General features: G+C 50.3%; 1 protein-coding gene and 1 long non-coding RNA gene across 2 annotated transcripts in view; one reads left to right on the plus strand and one right to left on the minus strand.

Moving 5' to 3' along the window:
* Positions 1–23,456, minus strand: part of Ror1 (receptor tyrosine kinase like orphan receptor 1) — a 279,640-nt gene that overhangs the window by 64,766 nt on the left and 191,418 nt on the right. The gene's annotated exons all lie outside the window — the stretch shown is intronic.
* On the plus strand, positions 10,993–16,717 carry LOC134478322 (uncharacterized). Its single transcript, XR_010050903.1, has 4 exons — positions 10,993–11,965; positions 12,137–12,229; positions 12,838–12,935; positions 16,227–16,717. It is a non-coding gene; the product is annotated as an uncharacterized LOC134478322 (long non-coding RNA).

Here is a 23,456-nt window from a genome sequence, read left to right on the forward strand (position 1 = left end):
GCATGCACAAGACCCTGTGTCCCCCCCTGTCTCCCCATGACTGGAAGGAGGAAAAGGCTGGAAGGATTAATCACAACATAAAAAGAGCAACTCTTCCCACTCCCTCCACCCTGCCTAGAGCCAGCCAACTATGGACTGAATGCTCCATAAACTGTGAGCTAAGTAAACCTTTCCTTCCTTCATGTGGGGTGTCAGGTATTTTGTCCCCAGCAACCAGAGGAAGGTAACCAAGACAGAGGTGAAGGACCCCAGATCTGTCTTCTGCTTGGAGAAGAATGGTATGGCTTGATACTCAACGTGTGCAGAGAACAGAGCAGGAGAGAGATGCAGAGAAAGACAGGAAAATAAGGATGGGGGAGAGGGGAGGAGAAAATCCTATGGTCAGCGGCTGAGGGGGTGTTAGGGATGGGAAGGAGGGTGGCCAGGTGGACATCATGTGTGGGAGGGCGCTGCAGGGAAAAGCACATCTCTGAGGAATTTCAGAGACCAGACTAGAAGCCATCAGGAGAATAGGTGGGCACTGGGTCCCTGCAGAAGGACTCAGAGATTGTCATTTTTCTTTCATACCGGGGAGCTCCTCCTCACCCTAAAAGGTGATGACAAATATGCAAAATCTTTTTTTTTTTTGTCTTTTTTTTTTTATCGGCACCAGGGATCGAACTCACCACCACACACTTGCAAAGAAGTTGTTTATGTTGCTGAGCTAAATCCCCAACCCCCAAATATGCAAAATCTTTAATGAACTGAAAAGGAGCTTATTCTGCCTTTCATAGTATATAGTCCCAGTATGATGATGGTATCTGCCCATTGCTCAGAGCTGTTAATGTGAAGTGTGGAAGAAATGTTTTATTTTATAGTCGGGCACTCTTGTTGCTGAGACAGAATGCCTGCTACCCAAAATTAAAGGAAGGAAGGTTTGTTTCAGCTCAGAGTGTGTAGAGGTTTTAGTCTACACTTTGCTGCCTCCCAGGCAGGGTGGCCCTGCAGAGCAGAGACCTCCACGGCAGGGCAGACAGTAGGCAACCGCCTGTCTCTCTTATCCTACCCAGGGACAACTTTAGGGTGGCTCCGCCTGCACTGAGGGTGGGGTTTACACCCTTCACACCCAAATCCATATCAATTAGACTCCTACACCCACAATCCCATTGCTTCCCAAAAGCCTCACCTACCTGTGAGCCAGGCCTTCTCCAACCTGCGACAGGGTCAGCTGGGGCACAGAGGAAGCTGCCAACTCACCCCTAATAACTTTTCAAAGGTTTCACATCAGCAGCAGCAACACTTCCTGTGTGGGCTGAACCACCCACTGCACTGGGCTCAGAGGCGAGGCTGTGCCCTCAGACCTGCCGACCAAAGCCTGCACCCCAGCTCCCTCTGCCTACAGAGCTTCAGAAAAATGCTAACCTTTCCAGTACTCAGGTGGGTTTGGGCTGTTTTGAGAATGACTTAGATTACACGTCCAGGCCATCATCACCCACATCAGTGGAAGAAGCTGAAGTTAGGCTCCCAGGATAGATCTATGATCTCCAGAGAAGAGGGGTGTCCTTCAGAGGAAAGGGGACTTTTGTGACCTTAGTTACAGACCTTAGCTAAAGAACATTGTTTCTGTGCGCCAGAGTAAGACCTCATTTGATTGTCACCGACGAAAAGCTTTCTAGTCACCTGTTTCTCTTTCTTCCTTGGTGTAACCGAGAAGAAACCAACTTCAGACTCCAGTTCGGATCCAAGGTCACGCGGGCAGTGTGATTTCCTCTGGGGAAACCCGGGAAAACCCTTACCCCCAGGACAGAGCTCTGGGCCCTCCCCAACCCTCCCACGACAACAGCCCTGGCATGTTCTTGTCCATCTTTGGTCACTGCTCTGTGTGCCTCTGAGGTGCTCGGGTGCCGAATGGTGGAGAGGCAGGGCCTGTGCCCCCCAAGACAGCTTGAGGTTCATAGGATCTTGACATAATTAATATCCCAGGAACCAATTCAAGCGTATCCTGATGTAAGTTTGGGATCCTCCTTGCTTTTTGATGGGCATCCACAAACACAGTCCTGTGTCTCCCCAAAAGTCTATCACGTGACCTACAGTGGATGTTCCTTTAACACCCCTGGGACGTGAGATAAACATGCCCCCTCTGCACAGGGAAAACACACAGTGGAGAAAGAAAGTTTCTCCACTGTGTGTATGGCTATGAACACCAACCACAAAACCCATGAGTTCTGGGCAGGGAGGGAAAGAAGGCAAAAGGAATTGAAAGAAAAGAGACTGGGAGGAGGAGAAGGGAAGCGAGCTTCTGGAAAGGGGGCGGGAGGGAGCACTGAAGTAGAGAGGAGAGTGGAAAACAGAATGGAGATATATCACACATAAGTGCAAATCCCCCATGACGAACTCCATTATTATGTACGGCAAAGATGAACTAATAAAAAAATTAAAACAAACAAAGCAAACAAACCAAGTTCCAGCCAGCTTTTCACAGTCTTTCCTTTCTCTTAGGGAAAGTTTATACGCAGATACAGAGATTACTTTGGTGGTTAACATTTTCAATGATGAAAAATGGGTCGTCAGGTCTGTCTGTACATTTTAGTCTTTTTAATCTCTGGTTGACGTCCGTCAGCACAGCTCCTCTCTACTGACACTTCTTAGCGACACTTCTTAGCCTACTGGTTTGGTGCTTTTGTGATTATTATCAGGGCCAGCTGAATGCACCCCCTGACTTCGGAGAGAAAGTAACAAGCCGCAGGTGACAGGCATCGTCCGCCAAGTGTGATCACTTTCGCTCTCAGAGCAGTGCCCTTTAGACTGGCACTCGGTTACAACAAAAAAACACTTGAAAGCACTGTAAAAAATTTTTTCTAGAAAACTGCTGCATCCAGAATAAACCAGATTTGTCATTTTAAAGGCCCGCTGTGGAAGGTAGGTGATACTCTTTGGGTTCTGCAAGAAAACATCATGGAGATTGATTCTCCCACAAGAATTGTATTCTGCAGTTTGTATTTCTTTTCAAAGACTTCAAACTTGCCCTTGAGGTCTCAAAGTACACTCATATGCATTTTTTAAAATGCTGTTTCATTTATGGCTTTTCCGAATGCTTTTTCTAATTGCCAGAATACCAAAGGTCACATTTCTTTGGGCCTGATCTAATCATTCCTATCACTTGGGACCCTTTTGGTTGCAAATTACAAAATTCCAACTTGATCTGTGTTAAAGCAATAAAGGAGTATTTATTGGCTCCCCAACCGATGCATGGGCGTGGGTTGAGCTCAGGGAAAATTCCATCCAAGGAATCAGAGAATCCTGTCTTTCTCTCATCTCAGCCTCTGGGTTTTATGGCCGTAGGCATTTCCAGATTTATATTACAATTATACATCTGAGAAACCTAGACGAGGTCTTTTGACAACTCCGTATTAGACACTCGTCCTGGGCGGATCAGACTGGCCTGGCCTGGTTCATCTGCCCATCTGCGGCCCAGCCCTGAGTGCTGTGCTGGAGCCACTGGGAGACCCCCATAGCTGGGGGGTGGGGAGAAGCCTGAGGCTAGCAGCAGGAAGAGCTGCTGTGGGCCCACAGAACAATACACGCCACTGCTGCTCTGGGAGCAGTGCTACCGTCTAGAGCCATCTCTTCTAGGTCACCCCTGGGGTTGTGTCACACTCAGTATTACTAGGAAGCAATGATTTGCTGTCCTGTTCCTTTGCGGGAAAAGGCAGAGCTGACCTTGTGTGTAGGAGGGAGACTGCGGGTTTTAACTTTGGCTTCCAAGCTGCAAGCCACGTTATCTCCCCACACTGCAGGCAGTGTGGCAGGGTGTCATTCAGGTCCATCCCAACGATTCCCAGCAAGATCAGTGGCCGTCCCTTAAGTCCACCCTGCTCAAAAGGGACCACCTGGCCGGCAGGCCACTTTTGGACTCTCGCACCAGCCAAGTCAACAAGTCATCCACGCTCAGAACCCGAGCACAACCTAAGCTACACTCGTGACTTGTTTGCACCCCAAATCTCCACATCCAGACATAATTTATCACTGATCTGTCCGTTAACCAATGGACAAAAGGATTCACAAGGGTCAGGAATCTTGTTCTTAAATGTTTTGGTTTTGTTTTCATATTAATAAGCTCGGTCAAGCTTCGGGTCTCTCCTCGCCACTTTTTGTGTCTTTCTAAAACTCCAGACCCCGGGAACTGCTTTCTGTCAGCATTGCCGCTTATCACAAGACGATAGTAAGTGGGTATCTGTGTAGATGTGAGAAAGTAAAGGAAGATTAAATCCACATTACCTAATGGGGAAACTATGCCACCAAAGCTGGAGGGAGGGGCCGGCTCTCCTGAGTTTGCGGGGTTCCTGGGGGCCCTGGCGGGGTGCATTTTCAGCCCTGGGTTTCTGCTCTGGCTGTGGCCGCTGTGTTTCCTCAGAAATTCTGACTTCACATCCCAGTCCTGTGTGCTGAGACAGAGCTTCAAAGCCAGTCTGTGAGTCTCCCCTCTCTCTCCAGGCCCTAGACCACCTCTGATTTCTCACCTCTGTGGGACACAGGGATCTCCTTATGAATCACTCTGCTGAAAAAGCAAAATAAAAGGATGTCCTTCCAAGATGGCCTTCGGTAGGAAGGTTGGAGGGGCCGGGGGTCAAGGCAGGGAGAACTGAAATGGCTCCCTTCACCTCAGTCGCTGTGTGTATCATGTCACAGCACCCCTTGATGGGCTGAGTCCCTCTCTGTCAGCCCCAACTTCCTGGTACAGGCAGGCTGGGTCTGGGAACCAGCATCAGAACCAGCATCAGAACCCTGGCCTGGCCTCTCCCTGACTGTAAAGGCACTCAAACATGGCTAAGCCACCACCTGCGGATCTGTCGCCTGGGGCTTACAGATGGCTCCTCTCAGCACTAATGACACAGGTGCACGCTCAGCGGAGGGCCCAATAACAGAAGCCACGACACTGCACGAAACCCTGAGTTACCTTACGGTCAGAGCAACATAGTTGGGATCTGGCGTGACCTCGAAGGCCAGGTGTTGACAGTTGGTCTCCAGCCAGCAGCACTGGCAATGAATCCTCTACTGGAGGGGTCAGTCCTAAGCAGGTTGGTCGCTAGGGTGCACCATCGAAGGGGACAGCACCCCTCCACCCAGCTCCTCCCCTTCTCTGAAGGAGTCAGCTTTGTCTTCCATGCACCCTACCACAGGCCCCAGACCCCAAAGCCAAGCAAACATGGACAGAAGCCTTTGAAATTGTCGGCCAAAACCAACCTTCCCTGCCGAGTCCTTCAGCTCGGGTCCACAGTCACAGAGAAATAAAACCAACTGATTCATGGGATAATAAAGACCTGGGCGAGCACAGGGAAGGCCGGATGCCCTTTATTCTGTGGGGCTAGCAGGACAAAGAGAAAGTAACAGCCCTGCCTTTGTAAGACCCACGTTCGCTGGGGAGACCCAGGTGACACATGCACAGGTGACAGAGATTCCTGTCCCCGGCCTCTCTGCCCTCAGGACCTCACCAGAAAAGGGCTGTGTGGTCCCCGCTACCCACATGTGGCATTCAGACAGAATGCACATTTTGTCTAAAAAAAATCACCCCCAGCCCATGACAAACAGGAACTTCCTGTCGGGAGCTTCAGGGCAGGTACGATTCGGACAGGTGGGGAGAAATAATGTCACACGCACCCTCTCTCACATCCCTCAGCCTGGGCTCCAAGATCAATAATGGTGTCCATGGAATAACACGACTCGTGGCTGTTTGCCTTCCTGCCATGGTAACCTACAGCCCATGCTCTGTCGCTGTTAACAAGATCAATAAACTTGCCACATTCAGAAATTGACAATTAATCCCTTTTACAGCACTTAAAGGCACAGGCCGCTGTATTTTATACGGCCAAGCAAGCGAGGCACATGGTTTTTATTATCAACCTCCCTTCTTAAAAACAGAAAAAGAAAAAGAAAAGAAAATACAAAGCCTCAGCACTAATAATTTTGCACCTTCCAGACCCTCCTGGCTGATCAGGAGGGGCTCCCTGGCTGCTGCTCGGGGCACCACTGTCTCTGGGCTCTCTCTGCTTTCTGCATGTTTCATGGTTTAAAGCTGCGGTGAGAAGCATTTTGGGGTGGGCAGAGATTTGTCCCCTTTTTCATGTTTTTACTAGGCTGAGTAAACACACTTGCGGAGAACGAGGCCGGGGGCCGTGCTGGGAGTTTGGAAAGCTGGACAGCCTCTCTCCTGGCCAATACCTGCTGGCGACAATGGGCGGCATTGTGGGCTCCCAGCGGGACTGTGGTCCGGACCCCACTGCGGGTCCCAGCTCCCAGCCTGCGAGCTGCCCCGCCACAGCCCCCCCCCCCACTCCACTGTGGGGGTCCACTGACACCTGCAGGACTCGGGGGTCTGGAAGGCTGAGAACCCGTAATGATGCCATTTCCTTGGACTGTTTATACCCAGTATGTGCTCATTTAAATATTTTTGGCAAATGAGTCCAGATAAAGCGAGTCTTTCTCCCAAATTCAAACTGATCCTTAATTTTTATGAGGTTTATAAAAACTTCAGCAAAAATGATTTCTTAAAAAAGGGGGGGGGGAAGGGTTTTCCTTCAGTTTGTTCAGTCCGTTGATCTTGGCTAGGGTTGCTCGCAGAGTCCTCGAGCGCTATGAGAAAGATTATTCATCTGGTGACTTGGGGCTGGGTGGGATCAGAAAGGGTTATAAATCTCTGCCTGTGACACTCTTGCGTTCATTGCCAGCTCGGGAATAAAACCGGCTTGGAAGCCAGCCGCCAGCACCTGCATGGCCCAACACAGGGAGACCGGGCTTGCGGTGTGGACCTCTAAGGGGTCTCCGAGTCACACTTCAAGGCCCTGAGCATAAAGAGCTTTGTCCTGGTGAAGGACCCGGGGGTCATTGGCCAGCATGAGGCACACTTGGATACAAATCCATTGGTGGCTCTTCGAAACCCTTTGGGCTTTTCTCCCTGCATGTGCAATGCTTTTCTCTCCCTAGCTCCAGCAGGAGCCTCCCTGGAGCTGGACACACGCCTGTCACTGGTGAGCGTCCGATCCTGCCCCTGCTCTGTGCTTCCGGTCACATTCGTAAGATGCTGAGAGGCTGCACCTCCTAGCGAAGCAATTATTTCCACGTGGAAAACGCCCCTCCTGTGTGCCTCCACACGGCAGGAGCGGTCCTGATAAAGGTCTCCTTTGTAGTCGCAGTGCCGAGGGCTGTAATAGCTCCGGGCCTGCATAGCACCGCACCCGGCCCAGCACACAGAGCCTTTCTTCTCTGGCCCCAGCACTGAGGCCACTACACTCAGTGGTTCTCAGGCATTTGTGTCTCCTCCATCATCCATGGTCACAACAGAGGACAATGCCACCCAGACAAAACAAACAGACAGCTATAGATGAGCCCTTTTTCTACACTTCATGATTCCAGTCTGTTTCTGGGGGTCCTGAGCTAGGAGAACGCAGGCTCGAGGGAAAATTCAATCATGACTTGGCCAGCAGAGCCATTCAGTCCTTGTGGACCAGTGACCCAATTTCATGCATGAAGGGGAGACTTCCCTCTGCCTGCCACATGGTTTAGGGATAACCTGGGATGTGCAGCGGCTACTCCTGACCCCCACTCTGTGCACAAACATCTCCCATCCCGTTCTTTTATTCCCAGAAGCGCCGTTCTTGCTTTGTACTTCTGAGGGGCTAGGATGTCGGGTCGTTACTGTCTCAGGTCACCCTTTGTCCCACCTGGCTCTGGGGTCCACGTTTCCAGGAAAAGGCTGCGCATTTCCTAGTGAAATCCAGGCTTGCCTCCTGGCCTCAGCAGCTCTGCTCCTCCCGCTGCTGGTGGGATTTTAATATTCCCTGGTTCTTTCTCAAGACCTCGCCTAGAAATGGTCAGGTCTTCCTAAAGTCTTACACACATGCGTGCAAACACACTCTTGGTCTTCACTGCCTCTGGTCATAGCTCGACAACTTTTCTCCTCTTCCCAGTGAAACATCTGCAGTGTGGGTCTACTGATACTGCCTGTTACTGCCCACTAAAGTTCTTCTTCGTCCCATTCTTTCCTGGACGTGACCCTGGACGGCCAGTGCGACTTCTGTCTCTAACTGCAGGGTCTTGGTCCCTATCAGATTTTCTTCTGAGATGCTGACACAGTCACCCTCTGTCCTCAAAAACCTCTGTCCTCCCTCATGGCTGCTATGTGCCTGGGCTTTCCTGGTTTCCCTTCTTTTCAGTAACTTTCTCTTTCCTACCTGGAATTCTCTTCCCAGTTACAAGGCTGCACCGAGGGACCACACTTCCTCCCAGGTCTGAGGGTTCCTGACGCCTCAGAGCTTGGTCCCCCACTTCTCCCTGTGCTTATGCTGCTGGGGAGGCTCTTGGGGTTCCCTCGTCCCTCAGTCCTGGCTGCCTCAAAAGTGCAGTAGTTTTCTTCCCAAATAAGTCCTCCTTGGACACACAGCTATCACCCACGCTGGTTCTGGTCCCCCAAAAGCAGGCGCCAGGTTGGAGTTCAAAGGATGGGAATTTCCCGGGGATGATGCTGGTGGAGGAAGAGGAGGGAGGGCAAAAAGGGCAGGCGAGCCGGTGGCTGTGGTGCAGGCCTGACCTCCAAGGAGGAGTGGGGAGAGGAGGACGGGGCAGCCCCCGGGAGTCCCCAGGGCAGGAGGCGCAACTCTGAGGACCCTTCAAGCTCAGGCACTGGCCGGGAGCTGCAGACAGGGTGGCCTGGTCCTATAACTGCCGGTGAACCCCAGAGCCCCCATGGAGGCTGCAGGTGACTGCACCGCCAGAGCAGTTTCCTCAGGGCGAGATTGTGACACTGGAGCATGAAACCCAGCCCAGCGTCTTCTCCTGACGTCCTGCCCTGCTTCCCATTTCCCTCCCGAATCCCTGGGATTGCTGTTCCCATCTTCCAAGCCACAGAACTTCAAGTGACCTTGGTTTTTCCATTTCTATCTCTTCTACCCAACGTGTAACTCCGTGGAACTCGCTCATTCCACTCCTCTCTGATCCGGTCCAGCCAGGCAGCTGCTTTCCATGGTGGCTGCCACGGTCCAGCCCTTTCTCTTTCATTCCTTGAACCTTGGGGCTACCCAGAGCTCAGTTCCTGGGTCCCGGCTCATCTTACGTCACTGACTTGTCCTGACTGGTCTTACCATTAATCAATCTCTGCCGAGACATCCATATTCTAAATTTTTAATCTCTATCCCAAGATCTGTACAGAGCTCTAAATAAACATTTCTCAGACTTGAAGGCTATATGTTCTGCTTTTAAAGGGAAAAGAATTAGTCTACCTCAGCATCACATTCTTTTACTTAAAATGTTATACACGTACCAACTAAGATAAGCCTTGATAATAACTGGAATTTCTCGCAGGCACTTTCTACACATATTTTATATAACTGAGCTCATTCTATAAATACATGTAAATTTAGTTTTGTGTCTTGTGTCTTATTCTTTAAAAAAGGGCACGTGCGTTTTTCTTATTCAGTAAAATGCCTGATGAACATTTTTGTGATACACAATATTCCATTCTATAGATAAAATTAATCTACTTCGTAATGACTCTAAATAATGAAGCCACAAATCAAAACTTTACACTGTTGGGTTTGGATTTGGGAGAACTTTCTTGGAGCAGATACCCAGGCGTGGGAAAGTGTCTTTGTTTTGGAGGTGAGTAAACTTAGGTTCCCCCTAATGTGGCCCAGCCTTTGAAGGTGCAGGCTGAGGAGGGAAGTTATTTCTATGGGGTCAGGGTGGCCCAGCCTGCAGTGAAGGACGCTGTCCCACGGTCCATTGTGTATGGAACATGTGGGAACCACAGAGGACCAGCTGATGGGCGGACCTCAGAGGACTTCATCCTTTGGGACTTAGAGAGTGGGCATACACTCCCTGTGCTGTGGGGGCCTCCGGGACTGGATCTGTGCTGAGCCCAGCCTGCTGGCGCCACGTGGTGTTGACACAGTGTGGTGGCCACAGGAGCCTGTCACGGATGTGCTGTATGTGGGCAGTGGTCACTCAAAGCCACACCTGGAGTACGTACTTCATGCCTCCTTGGCTCCTTGGCCCCCAGCTGCTGCCATGTGAGGGAATGTCCCCGTGGTCCCTCTGCAGGCCGTGACATCCCTGCCTTTATCAGGTAAGAGCTGCATCTCGTTTGGACCCCAAGCAGGAAGTGAAGTGAAGAACAAAGGCTCCTGCCCCTGTCCGGACCCGCACTGCCAAGGGTGGGCACCAAGGCACAAAGGAGCCCCGTGCAGAGTGGACATCGGGCCACACTCACGCCATGCCGGGCCCCACCCGCAGTGTCCTGTTCTTAATCTAGAGCACAGCTTCTGCCAGTCTGAACAAGTCCTGGCATCCAACAATAAACTAGGGTTGTTTCTATGGTGACTCAACCACCTAAATCCTTCCAAAACTTTAGGTCAAGATTCTCACGCTGAAAAAGTGGGACAGTTCACAGCAACGCCCAAACCAAGGGCCGGGGATTCAGCTCAGCGGCTCAAGTGCTGCCTGGTAAGCATGAGGTTGCAATTTTGATCCCTGGTACAAAAAGAAAAAGGAAAAGCATAACACTCAAGCTGGCTTTCCTCCACTCCACTCGTCATACATCCATGAACTCCTTTGTGCTCAAAGGGACCGAGAAGTCACCTAAACAAGCCTCCTGCACAACTTCCTTGATGGGTGACTGAAACCCCTTAAGTGGAAGATTATTTCACTGCTGGGCAGCATGCCCGCCTGCCTTAAGAGTTTTCATGCTGGGGCACAGATCCATCTCCCGGGGATGTGCACGCAGGGACCGGGCAGCTCAGGAGTCCACACCATCACTCAGGCCCTGAGGACAGAACCTGTAGTCACCTCTGAAGCCACCTGTTCACCGTTTCCCTGCCACCATCAGCGGACTTTCCCAGGATACCCAGCTCCTGCGTCCCCATGCATCCCCACCTTTACCTCCCGGGTCAGCCGTCCTTCCCCTCCTCCATCACGATCAGAAGGGGACTGGTCATCTGCACCTGACAGCTGCCCTTGCCAATCATTCTCAACCTGATCTCCTGCTCTGAGGCCCCAACGCCCCCAGCGCCCACCTCTTCCAACAGGTCCCGCCCCTGAACACAAGACTGAGGGGACACTGTTCGAGATCCATACCTCAACCACCCACGCACAGGCAGGGGCACCCGCTAACTGGCACCTCCTCCTGACCAGGCTCTCCCGCACCCTTCTTTTCCATGCTAGTTCTGTCACGTGATCTCCTCCGGGGAAGCGGGGAGGAAGGCCGGACCCCAGATGTGCCGTTGTAATGAGAGGAGCCGACGCACACCAGGTCCTCAGCCTGGGAGAGGCACGGTAAACGCTTGGTGAGCTGCAATGACCACAGCAATCAGCCCCACCGGAGGGCTGGACTCCCTCCCCTGCAGGGGCTGATCCAGGCTCCTGGACACTGCACTCTCCTGGTCCGAGCAGGTGACAGCCTCTTCCCGCTTACGCAATGCCAAGTGTCCTGCCCAGTGCCTGCCTGACGCTCAGTGTCTGACGGGTGAGCCACCGTTGCCTGCCTACATCCAGCAGCTCCTGAATCCTGTGGGGAGCAAAGTTGTTCCAGGCCCACGTCCACGGCCCGGGTCTTTTCAGCCGTAATAATCACATTTCAGGCTCTGCTTTATCACCGCTGAACTGGAAACGGCTTCCTCTGTGAAAGAGAAGTAGGCGGGGTCTTCCGAGACAGAGTGGGCCTTGTGGGGACTCCAGTGAGCCCCTTGTGGATGGGTGCACCGAGGGCCAGACACCAAGGTGGGGCAGAAACACACTGAGGCCACTACTCCCACAGCTGGTCGTGGGGCAGCCTTGGAGGAGAGGACCACAGGCTCAGAGCCACCTGGGTGCCTGCAGCTGGGCAGCACTGGTCATTGAGGTTCGGGGAGAATTTGTGCAGAATTCGGAGAGAAGGGATCCACAAAGCCAGGGTGCAGGGCTCACAGAAATGTTGCTTGGACGTTATGAGGATATGCTGGTAGGTGGACATTGTAGTCTGATGACCCCATGAACTTAGAGCTGTGGAGCCACGGGCCAGTTCTTCAACCCAGTAGCCCTTTCCTGTGTCACAGCTCCCCATTCCTGGAACTCCACACTTGTAAAACTCTCTGTCTAAAATAAAAATGTTCAGGTTTGTTCTTTTTTGTAGCACTGGGGATCGAACCCAGGGCCTCACACGCTGCTTGGCAACTGTCTTGTGCATAGCTACACAGCTCTTCAAAGGATCTCACTTAACTAATAGGTAAGTAAAAAGTAAACATTTCCCTATTGTTATTAGAATACTTTCATGAGCTATAAATCAACCAGAATTTGTTAAAATATAACATTAAATACACCAAAATGCAACTTGCTAATTAAAGATAATTAGCATAGGAAAGTTGTGAAAATTCACATTGATGATGTAGCTGGAGGTAAGAGAAGAAATGTTAAAAGGAGGTGGTTTTTACTACAATGGAGTAAAGAAGGATAAACTTGAGACCTTTACAGGTAAATTGATTCGACTAGAAACCATACTTATAAGTGAATAAATCAGACCCACATGTGTAAACAGTGTACAGCCTCGCTAGTATAAAAAACTAAATAAGATCTAAGATATATAATAAATATTGTGAATTGGGAAGAAATTGTTCAAAAGAAAAGACAAACTGTGATGGGCAAAGGAGAAAGGAAGAAAGAGAAAAAGGAAAAAATACATCTGCACTCAAGATAGTTAAGCTAGTTTTACAGCTACCATGCCTGTATGAAATGTATTAAGGATTGTAATTTCCCTAATAACCTGCTGAACTCTGTTCTAGTGTTACATTTTTTCTTAAAACAAAACAAAACAAAACAGAAACATTGCTCTCGCAGACGTGTGGCTGCTGTAGATCTGGTTCCAAGAGGCTGCTGGACCCCGATCTCATGGATTCCTTCACCGCCCCCGCCGGCCCCGCCCGGGTGCCCACAAGGTCTGTGACCCCAGGGGCAGCCCCCACCCTCTCAGTGTGTTGTGTCTTGGTGGCCTACCCTCTACTCAGGCAAGCTCTTTCCAGCGGGAAGCAGCAGAGCCCGGATGCTTATCTGGAGAAAGCAGTATTTAGGATTTCCTCAGGCTGTCTATGTGGTCCCCGAAGGAGGGTTCAGGAGGATTTCAAAGGAACCCCAGGACCTGCAGAAGAAATGGGAAGCTCACCTTTGCCCTCAGTTTTGTGTGCGGTCAGTCTAGGACCCGAGGCCAGCTAGCCTGGCTCCAGGTGTGTTTAGGAGGGTCTGATTTCAAAGCACTCGGCCAGGGCTGGGCTTTGATTTGCAACAGAAAGAGGACTTCAGTCTGTTCCACAGGGTCGTCAGGGTCCTCCCTACTCCAGGAGATAAGAGGTAGGAGGGCAGCAGAGTCATTTTCAGATAAAAGAGACCAGGATCCTCCTCTGGGTCCACAGGAAGGGCAGAATCCTCACCCCCAAGCACCTGGACACCTGTCTCCTGAGGCAGGGGTTAAGCTGTCAGGACCTGCAGTCCTGAGAGTTGGGGACAAAGCAGGACTTAAAGGAACAGGTGCACCGGATCCGGGAGGCATAGGAAGAGTCAGGTGCGTGCAGGTGCGCGCGCAGACCATGAATTCACCTGCTGGTCATGAGTCTAAGACTCAGTGTGAATTAGATAAGAGGGAAACAGTGCCACAGTGCCACGCTGCGGGCCCACATGGAAAGGTGCAGGGCGAAGGCTAGAGGACCCAGCTAGGGCCGACACTGACTGAGGGGAGCCTGTGTCAGGCGCCTGGAGCAGGACGCCTCCCAGTGAGGACTTCCTTAAAGGCCGCAGTGGAGAAGCCTCCAGCAATATCTCAAAGGAGAAGCAGGAGGCTTGTTCCAGACTACTCTGGGATTAATGGCCGTCCGGGACTAGGTTCTGTTCACCCCGTCCACGAGGACTGCATGGAAGGTGGAGGTGGTGTGGTTCTGTGCACACGCTTCCCCCTAACCAATTCTCTGCATGGCCAGTGAAGCAAGAGCTGGACTCTTAGGATAACGCTCTCAGCTCTAACTAGATGGTAACCGTGAGCTCCAACACAAAGCCGCTGCTGAACTTCGCACAGGAATGCTAGTGTGACCCTAAGGAGATGCACAGCTTTGTTTTTTCTTTTTTCTTTTTGAAAATGTAGCACAGGCTAGCCTTAAACTCACTGTGTAGCCTTAAACTCACTGTGTAGCTCCTGCCTCAGCCTCCCAGTGCACAAATTACAGACATGTACCACGACACCCGGCTGCACCACACATTTTTAAGCACTAGCCATTGGGAAGCTCTTTGAGCAGAGACTCACAAGAAGTTCAGCACAGAGTCTGAGGAGGCCAGGGACCACTCAGCAGATCCCATGTACCGGCTAGCATCAGTGTGCGGTGCTATGCTAAGTACTCCCATGAGGAGTGTCTCGTTGTGTTCTCACAGACACAGTAGTTAGCTAGCGTTGTCTCCATCTTGCAGAATAACTAAGTCCCCCATTGTCCACAGTCAGGCAGCACAGTGGCCTTCAGTGTTGCACTGCGGCCACCCCAGGAGGCTGTGTTGACTCCGAAGCAGGTTTGCTCCCCCTTAGGAGGAGCCCCGCATCCCGCGTCTCAGCTCAGCCTGGCTGCCCTTGGGGCTGGTTGGGCGTGCCTCCACGGGGGACCCACCCCCAGCCTGTCCCCCACACCATTTGTTTGCTGCCTATTTAATTATATCCATGATGCTTGAGGCTTTCGGTACCAAGTGTACCTATTTCCACCTGGCAGTGGCAAAATTAAAGAGGAGGGGGGAAGGTGATCAAACTGGGAGCATCCCTGGGGGCTGCAGCCTCCACTGTCTGCCCTGACCCCTGTGCCACTCCCTCCTCTCTGTGTGCTGACCCTGGCCAACACCTGCGGCTGCAAGAGGGCACCCCGGGAACTCACCCCAGTCCCGGGCCCCGAGAGTAACGTGACATGGAGACTTCCTGTGCTTGCCTTTGCCACCTGCCCTGGTCTTTACTCAGGATGGACTTGCAAACCTCTCTGTCCCTGTACCTGTCTCTCTGTGTCACACACACACACACACACACACACACACAGATTAGTAGACTCAAACACTGCTTTGAAATCCTGAGTTCCTATTTTTAGCCCTAAACAGAAACTGATTTAAGCACACACTATTCCAAAGGACTTAGTTGTTCTGTAGTGACTGGCCCAAGGGAAGCCTCCCAAAGCAGAGGAGAAATGGAGAAAGAGACAGAGACAGAGACGGAAGGAAAGCACACTGCAAACTGCAGAGGAACGTTACATGGGCGGGGCCACACACAGGAGAGCTGAGTCTTGGGTTAAAAAACAACACGAAACACACTAAAGTGATAATATTGGAAGATATCTTCAGCAAATACATAGGGGTTTTGGATTTTTAAAAGTTTCTTCTCTTTACTCAGGAATTAATTAGTCCAGAGTTGATGAAATCAGGCCTGGTGGAACACACCTACAGTGTTAGCACTCTGGGAAGCTGAGGCAGGGAGACTGCAAATTAGAGTCCTGCTCAGGCACCTTAGTGTGACTGTGTCTCATAATAAAAAATAAAAAGGAGCTGGGGAGGTAGCTCGGTTCAAAGCCTGTGGATTTAAGCCCCAGCACCAGAGAAAGAGAGAGAGAGAGACAGACAGACAGACAGACAGAGACAGAGACACAGAGACAGAGACAGAGAGAGAGACAGACAGAAAGAGACAGAGAGACACAGAGACAGAGAGAGAGACAAACATTGCCAGAATTAAATGCAGTACAAAAAAGTTTATACAATTTTAATAGAATCTGGTCTTACAACTTTGGGCAGCTACCAAACCATTTTTACATAGACTGACAGAGAAAGTTATTATTTTAGTTACTGATAGTCTATACACAAAAATCTTTCAAATAAAGTCAAAGATCAATTGATTTTTAAAACTTGAAAAACTGCAGGGACTTTTCTTTAGCATTGGATGAGGAAAGAGAAATGCAAATTGCTACTCTGGATTATGTTTTCTGTGAAAGTGTTTCCAAATTCATAAAGAAATGTCAGTTTTTAGCCTGTAAAAAAGAACTCCTAGAATATGTACTATTTAATCTTTTACATCTGTCAAAGTGATTCAGCTAGGTGTGAAAAAAATAGTTTCTGCCACAACGGATGCTACTTTAGCTGTGAGTTGGAAAATCTATTCTCAATGGGATTTTAAAACTATTGTTTTGTTTTATACTCGAATGCATATTGAAAATATCTGCATGAAGTGTTTTGAAGCAGACTCTATGAAAAGAGGCATCAAACGAAGAAGATGCACTGCGATGTCCTTAGTGGTACCATGCTGCCTGCTGGTGACAGCTCCAGAGGGAGGGGCAGACTCCGGAACGCTGTGGACGGTGAGGAGTGCCCACAGACCACGCTTCACAGCACAAGCCCACGGCCACGGCATTTAAGTACTCAGCCCGCATCGCTGCACAGACTTTAAGTGAGCTGACAGCTTTTGCAAACAGACTGCAAAAAACTACAAGAAAAAAATTTAGAGAATGCTTTGTTGGTATTGATAAAGCCAGTGTGTGCTCTGGACCTTTGAATTTGATACAAATTCTAACTTGATTCAAGGCTTAGTGCCTTTATTTAACTTGGAAAAACAGACTTGGGAAATGAATATACTTGTGGTTGAAAGTCAAAATCAATTCTTCTAAAAATTGTAAGCCAGTTTGGTCAATGTAGATGTACACAATAAAAAAAATACGATTTTTTTGGCATCCAAATTAGTTATTGGGAAATATTGGACAATGTAGATCTATGTTTTTAGTTGTCAATTTTATAAAATATAGGTACAAATCAAATATTTTTCATGAAAATCTATTCTCAGTGGAATTCTAAATTAAAATGTGCTGTAAATATAAAATACATACCAGATTTTGAAGACTTGGGGAAAAAAAGAGTCTGTCCTACTGCAGAAAGAACTTTGACATATATACAAGCATCACAGTATGAAGGTCAATTACCAGTCAATTACAGTAGAAATCAATCAATGTGGCTCATCATTTTATATTAATTCCAAATTGAAATGATAATACTGGGAGCATGTCGGGTTGAATAAGATAGATAAGCAAGTTAATTTTATTAGTTCTTAAAAACTTTTTAAAAACCTGGCTACTGGTGAGTTTAAAATGACATCCAGGTTTGCACTGTGCTCTCATGGGCTGCACATCTCTGCAGCCCGGCAGCACCATGCACCGGCTCCGGTCTGTCTAAAAGCCAGGCAGGGACGGTGGGGTTTCAGTGAATGCAAGAGGGCCCCTGTGTCCCTCTTGGGATGATTAGAAGGGGCAGTGACATTAGGCACTGTCCACTAAAGTGCTGCTGAGACAGCCGATGTCAGTGGCCCCCGACCGGGACAGCTGGCCCACTCTCCAGGGACTATTTCTCCTGCAAGTCTTCAGATGTGGGTTCTTTCACCACCATCCAGGTTGCGAGGGGAGAGTCCTGACTCACATCCTAAGCAGGTGCGAAGGCTGTTTTAACAGCACAGAGTCGTCCCAGCTACTGGGATTCGCCCCCGCAGAACCACTGGCCACTGACAGTCACCAGCGGACACCCTTGCTAATGAAACACACTGCTCTGGACACACAACCCGTGCGGGATGGGACACATTTGCTGGCAGCAGATCAGCAATGACAAGTGCATCTGTGGTTTGCACCTGGTTCAGGGGTGTCTTGGTTCCATAGTTGGGGTGTGTCACGGAGCCGGAATGCACCTCTGTAACCAGCTCCCTGCAATAGGCCACCACTGGGAGCCAACTTTAGACCCCTTAGGACTCAGCAGCCCCTACGAGGGCCAGAGAAGGTGTGACAGCAGTGGACTGGGCACCCTGTCCACCCAATCCAGGTGCAGTCTGTCTAGGCCCAGTCTAGGCTTCCACTGGCATATGAGTTTCCTGCGTTTCATGTCCATCTCCCACTGCGCCCAGGCTACACCCCTGCCTGAAAGAAATTTCTCCGAGAGGATGAACTGTTTAGTGCCATGGGTGCTTTCAGCATCCAGCACTGAGGCGAGCCAGGCGTGGTGGTGCCCACCTATCACCCCCACACTGGGGAGGATCATGAGTTCAAGGCCAGCCTGAGCTACATGGTGAGACCATCTCAGGAAAAGGACAAGGACCACAAAGAGCAGATGCAGCTCCTGCAAGACTGCATCCCCTGGCGGCCTCCCATGATGGGAGAAGAGGGGCTGAACTCTGTGCTGGGAGGCGCTGCGTGGGCTCAGATTGGGTGCCTTCCTTTGTCAGCAATGTTCTCACCAACAGAGATGGAGTCAGTGCTGTGGAAATTCTGATGACTATCACTAAAATAGCCCTTAAGTTTCCTTAGTTATCTTCATGTTTTTCCTACTTACTTCTCCACAATTCAGTAACCCTGCCCCAGTATCCCAGCCAAAATCCTTGCATCTTTTTGTTGTCACACAGTTTATCATTCTCTGTTAAAACAGTATATAAACCCCCCAAGTCTAACCTTAGGTTTTCACTTCTTCCAGGAAGCCCCCTTTGTTATGTAAAAATACTTACATCAAATACAATATGTACATTTCCCCATTGACCTGTCTTTTGTGAATTCAGTTCATAGGTCTAGGCCTTAAGAAAATAAGATGATGCAGGAAACTCTTCCTGCCCTATTAGTCAGCTTCTTATTGCCATGGCAAAATGCCTGCATCAATCAACCTACAAAGAAAGGTTTATTCTAGCTCAAGGTTTCAGTGTCAGCCTCCTTGGCCCCATGGCTTAGGCCTGTGGCGGCAGAGGCCATGCAGTGCACAAGGGAGCCGCGGCCTCACAGCAGCAGGGAAACAGAGATAGAGGAGGAGCAGGTCCCTTCCAAGGCCACAGCCCACACCCAACTTCTTCACAGTAAGACCAGTGTCTCCCCATGAGCCTTTGGGGGGCATCCAGCTCCAAATCACAGCACTGCCCACCCCACCCCCCACCAAGGTTGCTGGTGCCACTCACAGAAGAGCTGGTTGTGACACTAGACTACTCTTCCCCACCATCAGGTGTGCCCCTCACACGGCGTGGCTGTGCTCATGGGATGTGGGGGCCCCCGTTAGAAAGCCCTGGAAGGGTGCAGGTGAGAAGCATCACAGTGAGCCCAATTTCACAATCACACACGTCAGCCAGTGTACCTGTTTTCCCAGCGGCCCCCAGAACCTCTCATTCAGCATCAGGGTCGAGGGGTCAGCGGCCAGGAGGCTATCTCCACCCACACCCCATGGCCTCCTGCCCCATCCTGGTGCTCACCTGGGGACCACAGGTGCTCAGCTCCTAGGTAGGGGCTAGGAAGAAGAGGGAAGAAAATGCCTGGATTTAACACGGCACACCGGGGCCTGCCCCAGCAGCCATGCAAGTGGCAATCACCCCTTTGAGGGGGGGACCCCATGGAGAGGGGTTCTCCACAAAACCTCCTCACTGGCAGATCTAACTGGACAAGATCGTGTTTGGGAGGGGCAAGATGGATGCTCAGGGTGGGTAAAAGAGGTCTACGAACACCTCTGGATGGAGAAAAAGACCCTCAGAGCACGACCCTCTGAGCATGTTACAGACACTCAGAGGGCCACCGTGCCCAGAGTGACTGACAGCACAGGGAAAGCAACCAGGGGAGCCCTGCTCTGCTGAACCCAGCTTCCCAATGTGCTTGAGCAGCACCAGCACCCTCGGGAAGCAGAGTAGAAATGCAGAGGCCCGGGCCCCACCCTGAGGTAGATGCCTCTTTGGCAGGGCATCTTTCCACCTCTGGCGACCGAGGGGGGGGGGGCGGTGTGGGAAGCTCTGCTCCTGCTCACACTCAATCCTCTAGGGGCTTCTCTTCCTCTACAGCCAGGCTGGGGCAGAGGCTTTCTCCATTTCTCCCTGTCACTGGCTCTGCAAACTGATGTCAAGCTCACAGGCACAGGAACGGAAAGCACCAGTGACGTGGCAGGGGAAGCAAAGTTAGATCAGTTTTGCTGCCTGACACCGAATCCTGTGATGCAAGACAGCCTAACCAGAGACCCAAAATGCAGAAAGAACTGGATGAAGATGTGCTGAGCACATGAATGATACCTCGTCAAACGTGGAGGAAAGCTTTCGGACAGGCTCCACCTGGTCAGTGGAGCACAGGCATGCTGAGGACCTACTGTGCCCAGCGTGCCATCACAGCTCAGTCACGCACCCGGAGGGCCGCCGCCCAGAGACAAGGTCTCAGGAAGCACTCTGGGACTTGAGGACTTATCTTCCCCTTCTCCCTCGGGATGCACGCTGCCGGCCAGTTTTCACAAGTGTCCTTGTAATCAGAAGCTTTCCACACCCTGTTCAGACACCGGGCCTTGCTGAGTGATGACCACATCAGGGCACTGGGCTTGGCTTCCCAACCCTCTGGCCACCCGGCTGTCCCCCGGGATCAGGAAGGCCTGCTTATCTAATCTCCCCACCTTCCCACCACTGCCCCTGCTCTGCAGTTCATGGAGGCTAAGGCTGTTTCAGAGAAGCACAGCGGCCAGCTGCCTCCCCGGAGTGTGGCTTCTGTGGCCTGGCCCCACTGCCGCTGGGAGACTTCCTGATCTCTGCTCTCCAAGATGCGCTGTCCCAGAACAGGGTAAGGAGCTCGTTGAAAGTTATCCTTGAGTTTATCTTCTGTGCAAAGTTGTAGAATCACTTCCTGGGTTGAGCCAGCACCCAGCTGCATTTCAGCAGCATGGCTGAGACTTGGAAGCAGATAGAAGAGGGAAAGAAGTCATCAAGATTCAGTCACCTTTTCTGTTGGAAAGGCCTTTAATCAAAAGTCAATGTCAGAGAGGAAATAAAGGTTTTAGGGTCTCTGCTTGCAGTTCCCAGGAGGTTAAACGGTCCAGCAGATGGCCATTCTTCTGGAAAGAAGACATGACCTCTGTGTTCAGATAGCCACAGTGATGATGTTGATGATGATGGTGATGATCATGGTGGTGGAGATGGTCAGGGGGCAGTGATGATGGTGGTGATGATGACTGTGGCGGTGGAGATAGTGGTAGTGGTGGAGATGTGGTATTGGTCATGGTGGTGATGATCATGGTGGTGATGGTGGTGGTGAAGGTGGTGGTGCAGATGGTGGTGGTGATGGTGGTGGTGGTGATCATGGTCATGATGATGATCATGGTGGTGGTGGTGATGGGTAGTGATGGAGATGTCAATCAACATTACTAAGCTCCTAATAACATGCCAGGGACATTGGCATCTACTCTATATACATCATCTTTTTTCATTTAATCTCCTCAACATCCTTGTGCATACTGTTTTCAGCCTGTTCTCTTAATAGACTGAGTCCATGAGGATGAATAAAAGAAAAAAATAAAGCCTACACTCAGTTAGTGCTAACTATATGCCTAGCTCTATCTTAGGATTTCTCATATCAGATGACTGAGAGAAACAAAACACTAAAACTTGTCAGGAACCAAGCTTTGTGGCATTCAGACTCGACGTAGCCCTGGCTGGCTCCCAGGCTGTGCAGAGCCTTGGATCCTGCACCTCGCAGTCACAAGAAGAGGCAGGCAGGGTCTGGAGCACCTCCAAGCCCTTCCTAAGATCGCATGATGGTACCTGTCTAACAGCTTCTTGGAATCGCCCCATTCCCAGCTTGCTTTTGGTTAAACTTGGAACTTCACAGTGGGAAAAGCTACAGTCCCAGGATATTTGTTGGGGGGAAAAAAAAAGTCCTATTTGCCTGAGGTGGCAATGAGGATCAGGGAAACAAGATCCTGGCCAAGAAGCTCAGAAGCCGAGAGGAAGATCTAAGGAATGAGATGGCCATTGAGGCTTTGAAGCCCTGACAGACTCCTGGGACAGATGGGGTCTGCACACGCCCGGAACGACAGCTCTAATCCCTCCCCTCTGGCTGTCTCCGAGACCCTGCACCAGCAGGATGTGAGCGCAAAGGCAGACTCGTAAACTCCAGCCGCTGAAGGCACGCCCGGGACATTTGGGGAACTGCTTGGCAAAGAGGGGCACTTCCTGGTTTAGGAAATCTCTGTCCAACTGTCGCAGAGACTTCTGCAGCAGGAAACAGCGGAGGACACAGACTCTTCGGGTTTCATCCAAGTGATTCACCAAGCAACATCGGAAAAGATGCAGTCTGTTTTCCAGTTCCCCTATTACACCATTTAAAGGGTCAGTTTTCAACAAGTTAGTTTCTCAAAAAAACCCACGAAGTTGGTAAACTTTAAGCTGGACTAGCTAGGTTGACCAAGAAAAAAAAGACATAAGTTACTGAAATCCAGAATGAAAGAAGGGTTGTGACTATTAATGTTCTAGAAGTTAAAGGATGGTAAGGAGATACGACCAACAACTTGGAGAACTCAAATGGAATGGAGTGACTCCTAGAAAGACACAGACTCCATCACTGACAAAAGAAACGGGAGATGTGAACAGACCTACAAAAAGATATGGAGCTGGTAATTTTAAAACTTCCCACAGATTTCCTTCAAAATTCTTCTTACAAAATTGGAGACAAGGAAATACTTTCCAACACATTCAAAGAATTCAGAATAACCCTGCTACTGGGACAGAAGGATCATGTCATAAGAAAATGACAGATCAATATCACTGATAAACACAAATATTCTCAGCAAAATACTAGTAAAAACAGGTAATGCAAACAAAATGGCCATTGGGAATGTCATCTTGACTTAACATACATGAACAAGTCAAGGACTAACCAAACCTCATGGTCATCTGGGTGGACACAGAATAAGTGTTTGACAAAACTAACACACTTATAAAATTAAAAAAAAAAAAGCCTGACACAGTAGGACTGGAAGGGAATTTTTTCTCAACCTGATAACAGACGCCTATGTAAACCCACAGCTAACATCACACTCGGTGAGAGGCTGGACATTCTCTCCACGCTAGGTCCAGGGAAGAGTGGCTGTCCTCATGGTCCAGCCAGGCAACAAAGTGAGGAAAGGAAGCAGATGCCAGCTAGAGAGAAAAGAAAGAAGAAACCAGCATTTATGTGTGGATGGAAAATCTAAGGGAAGCTATAGGAATAGATTCAACCATCTCGAAACAAATGCATATGTGACCAGCTGGTCTCAAAGGGGCCCAGGCAGTTCGAAGGTGAAGCGCAGTCCTCTCAGCAGCACTGATGGTGTCGGGCAACTGCGCATCCAGGCGCAGGACAACGAATGCGAAACCTCACTCTAGCTGAAAGCCACCTGGGCTGTTTAGAGACGCACACATGCGGAGAGAGCTTTGTGACCAGCAAGGCCAAGACGGGAATGATGCCTCCCCAGGCCAGCAGAGAACGCTGTGAACCTCTGGGAGAAGACAGAAATCCTTCCCCGACACCTCAGCAGGAACCAACCCGGCCAGCATCTCGGTCTCGGTCACAATCACGGGTTTCCAGGCCTGAGAACTGTGAGACGCCTAACTTCCATTGTTCTAGCCACGCAGCCGTAAGCAGCCCTACAAAACTCACGGGTTAAACGATTCC

Source organism: Cavia porcellus, unplaced genomic scaffold (assembly GCF_034190915.1).
Source record: "Cavia porcellus strain 051 isolate PalLab524CR breed Dunkin Hartley unplaced genomic scaffold, mCavPor4.1 scaffold_1, whole genome shotgun sequence".
NCBI lineage: Eukaryota > Metazoa > Chordata > Mammalia > Rodentia > Caviidae > Cavia > Cavia porcellus.